We start from the raw sequence: 7,014 nt of genomic DNA, 5'->3' as shown, positions 1-7,014 counted from the left end.
GTTGTTGTTGTTTGTTTTGGTTTTTTTTTTTTTTTTTTTAGCGAAACCCCTGCACTTTGAGAAAAGCTGGCTGCTCCTTGCCTTTCCTCAGGGCTGCCAGGGGGATGGCCAGGGTCCAGCATGATGCTATTATTTATCAGCATTTCCGAAGACCACGAATGTAACTGGGCAGGTAGCACAAGAGGTCAGACACCTGAAACTCTGCATTGAGATAAAAAATAAGGATGGAAAGCAGACCCTTCACCAACTTTGTTGCCCTCCTCCGGACATGCCCTTCAATGTCTTTCCTGGAGGGAGGGGCCCAGAAGTGGGCACAGGGTGTGAGGTGCATCCAGGTAGTTTTTAATGCAATGAAGATTGTGCTGGAGAATTCAAGGAGAATGCTGTGGGATGTTTCAGACCATTTACTGCAAACGTGTCAAAAAGTCGTTTTGATAATGCAAAATGGGTTTGATCTGTTTCATTTCACCTGGAAAATCGTATCACTCACTATTTATTGTGGCAAAAGGACTTGCCGGCTCGTTTGGGGGAAAGGTGTTACAGTGCAGCACGTCTGCCTCCTTGGTCATCTGGGAACTTGGCTGGAATTGTACAGCTGCTGGTGAAACTGGTTTCTTCTCTGGAAAAAGGAGAGTAATTACCGAAACCCAAATGCGGAATACGAAGCGATTTGGTTCCGTTTCCTTCAGTTTTAGCGACGGCCACAAGATGGCACAGGGCCGCTCCGAGTAGGACGGGAACTGGATCCCGGGGGAAAAAGGGTTTTCCCAGCCGCCTGGAGCCGAGTGCTTGGAAATGAGCCGCGGGCACACGATGCCCGTGAGACGTGGCCTCAAGCCGTGTGGGGGTCAGCCGGACACGCGGTGACCCCGTGTCCCCTTGGCACTGCCAGAGCAGCTCGGGGGCTCCGGGAGGAGGTGATCTCCGGATAAACGCCTCGTTGAAGGGCTCTCTTTCGGCGGCGCAGCTCCCCCGTCGGGCTGGGTGAATCCCCTGCCAGGTGAGCTGCCTGTGCGTGCGGGCTGCGGGCAGCGCCCCGGGGCGGGCTGCTCGGTCCTGGCGGTGACCACAGCGCGGGGAGCGCCGGACACGCGGGGCCCGGGACTCGGCGGGGCCGCAGGACGGGATCCATCCCCGGGATAGAGCCTGGAGGGGCCGCAGGACGGGGATCCATCCCCGGGATAGAGCCTGGAGGGGCCGCAGGACGGGATCCATCCCCGGGATAGAGCCTGGAGGGGCCGCAGGACGGGGATCCATCCCCGGGATAGAGCCTGGAGGGGCCGCAGGACGGGGATCCATCCCCGGGATAGAGCCTGGAGGGGCCGCAGGGCGGGGATCCATCCCCGGGATAGAGCCTGGAGGGGCCGCAGGACGGGATCCATCCCCGGGATAGAGCCTGGAGGGGCCGCAGGACGGGATCCATCCCCGGGATAGAGCCTGGAGGGGCCGCAGGACGGGGATCCATCCCCGGGATAGAGCCTGGAGGGGCCGCAGGACGGGGATCTATCCCCGGGATAGAGCCTGGAGGGGCCGCAGGACGGGGATCTATCCCCGGGATAGAGCCTGGAGGGGCCGCAGGACGGGGATCCATCCCCGGGATAGAGCCTGGAGGGGCCGCAGGACGGGGATCCATCCCCGGGATAGAGCCTGGAGGGGCCGCAGGACGGGGATCCATCCCCGGGATAGAGCCTGAAGGGGCCGCAGGACGGGGATCTATCCCCGGGATAGAGCCTGGAGGGGCCGCAGGACGGGGATCCATCCCCGGGGCTTGGTGGCGGATCCGAGGGCAGGATGCCGGCCACACCCACGGAGGTGGCGGTCCCTGCGGAAAGCGACGCAGATAATTCCCTCCGGCTGTCACCGCTCTATGCGTTGTGCTGTCCTGTAAATCCCTTGTCCTGATGTGGAAATCCCACCAGTCACAGCCCCCAGTAGCACTGAAGTCAACAGTGTGGTGGCAAATTATCTTTTCTCTCTTACTAATGATAAGAGAAGTAATAATCCTCCTACAGGACTAATTACAGGGAGAGAAATTGTGATAATGAAAAGAATTCCCTTTGCCAGCATTTGAAAAGTTACAATTTACATGAACTAAGAGGCTTATGTGAATCATGGTTATTATTTTGTACATGGCCCTCTCTGGTCCCATCTATTCTGATCTCAGTAAATCAGGGTGTAATTAATCACAGAGGATTAAATGTTGCAGGACAAAGACTGGAAAATTCAGTAGAAGCAAAACTCTGGTTGGTTTTGACTTAAAATAAACTCGGGTTATCTGTCACAAAGGATGTGACAGCTCTTCTTCCCACTGCCAGCTCCTCTTGCTGCTCTCAGAAATCAGTGTAATTCTTGTTTCCAAGTTTTAGAGCTGTGTTTTTTGTTTCTTAAAGGTTAAATATCTTTATAAATCATTGTGTCCTTGTAGGGCTGTAAGCCCCAGAGTGCCTCAGAGATGTACTGGCCCTGAGCTGCAGGCTTGGGTCTCCCAGCCCGGATCATGCTGCTGACACAGGGTTTCAGATCTCTCTGCCAAATCGTTGTTCTGGTGGCATTTATTAGTGCAGACCTGTGGTCTGTGCTCCTCTCCGGCTTTTCAGCTTCCCCAAAAGATGGAGTGTGGTGGAACAGGTGAGCACAGCACTATGGTCCGTGTGGAGTCAGCAGACCTGAGTGGCAGCATGGCTCTTCATGCCAGGGAAGGGGTCTGGGGAGGAATGTGTGTCTCAGGGAACCTGGAAATTAAATATCCTGGATATCAAACTGTAAAAAAATATTTTAATTTAGCACTGGGGGCAAATAGACACCAAAAAGGCAAAGAAAAAGCAAAATAAACTGATTGCTTGGGATGTTAAAGTCAGTAATATCTGTGTGATAGACGGCCTGGTACAGAAACAGGGTGTTCCCTGTGTGAACATCTCAAGAGCAATAAGTGGAGGGCTTTGGCTAGTTGGAGTCGTCACTGGCCTCTTCCCTCTCCCTGTGGCCCAGGCAGGTGGATGCATGGCAGGTAAAGCTCCTGCAGCAGAGCCCAAAGAGGTGGCATGAAGCAGAGCCTCTGGCACAGCAGAGAAGAAAAAAAAAAAAACAAAACAAACAAACAAGAACAAAAACAAAACACCAAGGAAAAAAAAAACATGAGGAAATAAGATTTAACTCTTTTAACCTTTGAGACAACAACATTTCTGAACAGATGTGTCAGTGACCAATTTCCTAGGACACATTTCTCACAGCAGGGCATCCTCAGGATCCCTTTCATATCACAGCACGGCAGAGGAGCTGCCTTGCAGCACGAGCATATAAGCACTGTTTGCCCAAGGCTGAATCCCAAAAGAGGCTGTCAAAGAAGACTGTAGATAATAAGCTGTGGAAACAAGGAAAAAGCTTAATGACTTTTTCTTGATCTTTTTTTTCAAGGCCTATTAAGGCTCCTGGGATGTGCTAAAAGCCAGAGAGGTCCCTGTGCTCTGCACATTACAGACATTTCCAGAATTTTTTTTTTTTTTTCATAACTGGGCAAGGGCAAATGCAGGGGGGAGTCTCTCAGCCATCAGAAAGTGCTCTGCCTGCACAGCTGTGGGTGCCCTGGTGCCCTGAGAGCAGCACAGCTGGCCCCTGGATAGTGCTTGGAGCTCAGGGGCACTGCCTGTGCAGGACTCCCTGAGAACCCTCCCGGCTACACAAGCATTTAGTGGCTTACCAGACCACCCATCACCTCTCTGCACTCCTGCCTGCAACACCCAGGTGAACAAGCTGAGCCTGGTGCCAGCTGCCCCTGTCCCCTCTGAAGGGTGCACAAGTGCCACAGCAAAGGCTGTGGGGTAGGTGGGGAACAGCCAGGGTGTCCTGGGGGACTCGGTTGCACACAGCCAGACCGCAAGAATAATTCTGGACCTGCTGTTTAACTTAGTTTTGTCCAGCTGCAGGTATTTCAAAGGTCCTCCAGCAGCTCTGTGTAAATGATGTCCCAGTCCCAGGTCCCTGCTGTCACCAGTGCAGCCTGAATTTGAGATGTCACCCTTGCTGCTCTCATAAATAACCAGCTTGAAATAGAAACCTGAATTACACCACAGCTTGGTGTTAATTCATACCTGATTCTTGTGGTGTTGAGGGGCCCTCTTCCAGACAGACCTTAACACCACAAATGAGCCCATTTCCTCTCTTTGGCTGCATTAAAAATAATTTGAGCATCAGTTTTCACAGCCCAGCAGACACAGCACTGCTCACAGGGAGGGCTGCTGGGGCTGTGTTTTGACTTTCCATGGTGATGCCAGTGTCTTCAGAACTGGCAATTTCAGACCCCAAGTCGTTTCAGGCAGGAATTACTTTGGCTGTGTAGGTGGAGCACCTAAAAGCAGCCTGGACCATATTTAGGACTTCAGGTGCTCCTGCACTGAACAGGGGCCTGCCTTCCAGGGATGGGATCTTTCCCTGGAGACAGCCTTGAGGCTTTGAGAGCTGCAGGTGCTCAAATGTCAAGAGGAAATATCAGTGTCGTGAGGGTATGCCCACACCGTGTGGGACTAATCTGAATTGTGGAGTGTAAAGTCTTGCACTTACGAACTGTCTTATCTGGAAATGATGATACAAAGTTTACAAAAATGACCTTTAGACACCTAGTTCAGACACCATTTCCCCCTGACTATAACCTTCTGTTCACCTCAGGTGTTATAGCATCTGGTAGGGTAATAAGAAAAATGCTATTAAGGCCTGGCAGAGCCACTGCAAATTGGCTGAGAGCAAAACTGATCACCGTTTAGAGGAAAAGCAACACGGTGATCTGCAATCAGGAAAGCAAATCAAGCAGAGATTTCCTGAGACAAAAGGCTTACAGTGAAATTAATGTAACTGAGTGGAAGAGAAAGGAGGAACCATGGCTGGTTTCATTAAACATGTAAGCAAGTTGAGCAAATAATTTCTTCCTTGCCCCCCGTTCCTTTCCCTGAGAGGATGTGTTTTTTCTTGGATTTACTGGTCCTGAGTATTTCTGTGTGAGGATCTGCATCTGTCCGGCTGATAGATGGTCACTGTGGATTTATGTTAGCGCGAGAGGGACCAGAGCACAGCTGTGGGGCAGCAGCTCAGAGGTGTGGGTGCCAGGGCAGGAAGGCTTGGGGCAGGGGGGTGCTGGGGATGCTCCCCATCCCGCTGTGCCCAGAGCCCCTCTCCCTCCTCACCCCAGTTCCTTCAGTGCTCCAGCCCCTCAGCACAGGGGGCAGGAAGGAAATTCCTCCTGTGAGGCTGGTGAGGACGTCCCTGAACACACGCAGGTGCACAAGGCTGAGGTGGGCAGGTGTGTGCTCACAGCCACGCAGGACCAGCATCCTCCTTCCTGTGGCAATGGAGTGTTAGGGGCACTTCAATAGGAATGGTGTTTAGGCACCCCGGGCCTTCAAGAAACCAATAGAGAACTCTGTCACCTGATGGCAAACTGGGAAATCGCTTCCAAATTTAATGCAAGTAAGTCATGGAAGGTTACTTCCTGTGCCTGAGAGTTTTTAAACCTGGGGGTCTAGGAGGCAAAAAATAGACATCACATCTCATTTGTGTCCTATGCCTTCTGGTAATACCAGCAGCAGAGGCTGATTTTCCCCTGACCTTTTACTTCAGGGAGGAAAGGAAAACTACCAGATGAGAGGTTTCCTCTGTGTGTGGGGGACACTGCACTGTGCTCAAGGCCACGGTGAGTGCAGTGACTGACATATCAGCTGAAATTCCAGAAGGACACTGATGCAGTGAAGGAAATAATGTGCCTTTTGGGGGCTGATGGGATGAAGCAATAGCCTGAAGTCACATAAGCAACTTAGAGCAGCACAGGTGTCCCCAGAGGTTCCTGCTCAGCATGACCCACGGGGTCACAGCCTGCTCTCTGTAAGGTACTGCACTGGAGGGTGGCTTGGGGCAGTGCACTTCAGGCAGCACCAGCAGCAGATTCACTCAGGAGCCTCAGGCTGCAGGTGGGGCTTTCTCAGGGCCTGCTCTGTGTGCAGCAGTGGTGACATGCACAGCCGATGGAGACTCCCAGGAGGATTTTGGGTGTTGTCTGAGTCCTTCTTCTTCACTTTCTTCTTCCTTCTTCTTCATGGGTTTGGGTGGTTTTCTGTAACTGGGGGAAAAAGTTCTGCATTGCGAGCCTTGGGTGGTCATTACTGGGTCAAAAACATAAATAATATAGGTGTCACCTCGGTATTGGGTAATTATCACTTAAATAACCTTGGGAAGAGTTAGAAGTTCTCCATTTTACTTTGTTTCTCTAGCTTGCTAGTAAGAGTTCATGGCTTGTGAGTCTGTAAATAGATGAGGAATAATAAACATCCAAGTCCGAACTTGAAATCTACATTTCTGTGTATTATTCACCCTGACATTGGAAGAGAAAAAGGAGACTGAGCCGTCACATCCCAGCACGTAACCCCAAAATGTTTTCTCTCAGATGGGGAGCACTGGTGTGCTGGGAGAGGGGCTCCGTGCTTTAACCCATCCCAGGGCCCTGGAAGCAACTGGACAAGTTGGTCACATCACTGCTTCAGTGTTCTGCTGGACAAGCAGGTCAGGAGATACCTGTGCTGCTTCTTAAGGACCAACCTCTCAGAGGAGGTCTTCTCTTCTCCAAAACAACCAATACTGCGATAAATGAGTATTTTAAAGCGTTGCAAGTATTTCAACCATTGGAGCTAGGGAGAAGTGAAGGGCAGGGACCCAAAAAAGAGTAAAGGGGCTGCTGTCACTATTGCAGCCACAAAACTTGAGCAGGTTTGCCAAGCCCTGCCCTAAATAGGCACGAGAAGGTGCAGGGTTGTTTACGTGCAGGCTCAGGGGCTGTATCAGTGGCATCTGGAATCTGCACTGCCGTCAGATGTTTGCACAAAGGAGCTGGGGGGAAATCTTCTGCCTTGCTGCAGCTGTGGTGATAAAGGCTGTCACACAGGAGAAAAGTCCTGGAGCAAAGCTGACACAGACCCAGCCACCTAATGAACTTGAGTTTAATGGGGTCCAGCACAACTTCATGGGGTTCTTGTT

This window comes from Chamaea fasciata, unplaced genomic scaffold, assembly GCF_029207755.1.
Source record: "Chamaea fasciata isolate MVZ Bird 193981 ecotype frontalis unplaced genomic scaffold, bChaFas1.0.hap1 SCAF_11, whole genome shotgun sequence".
NCBI lineage: Eukaryota > Metazoa > Chordata > Aves > Passeriformes > Sylviidae > Chamaea > Chamaea fasciata.
Note: the sequence above shows the minus strand (reverse complement) of the source record.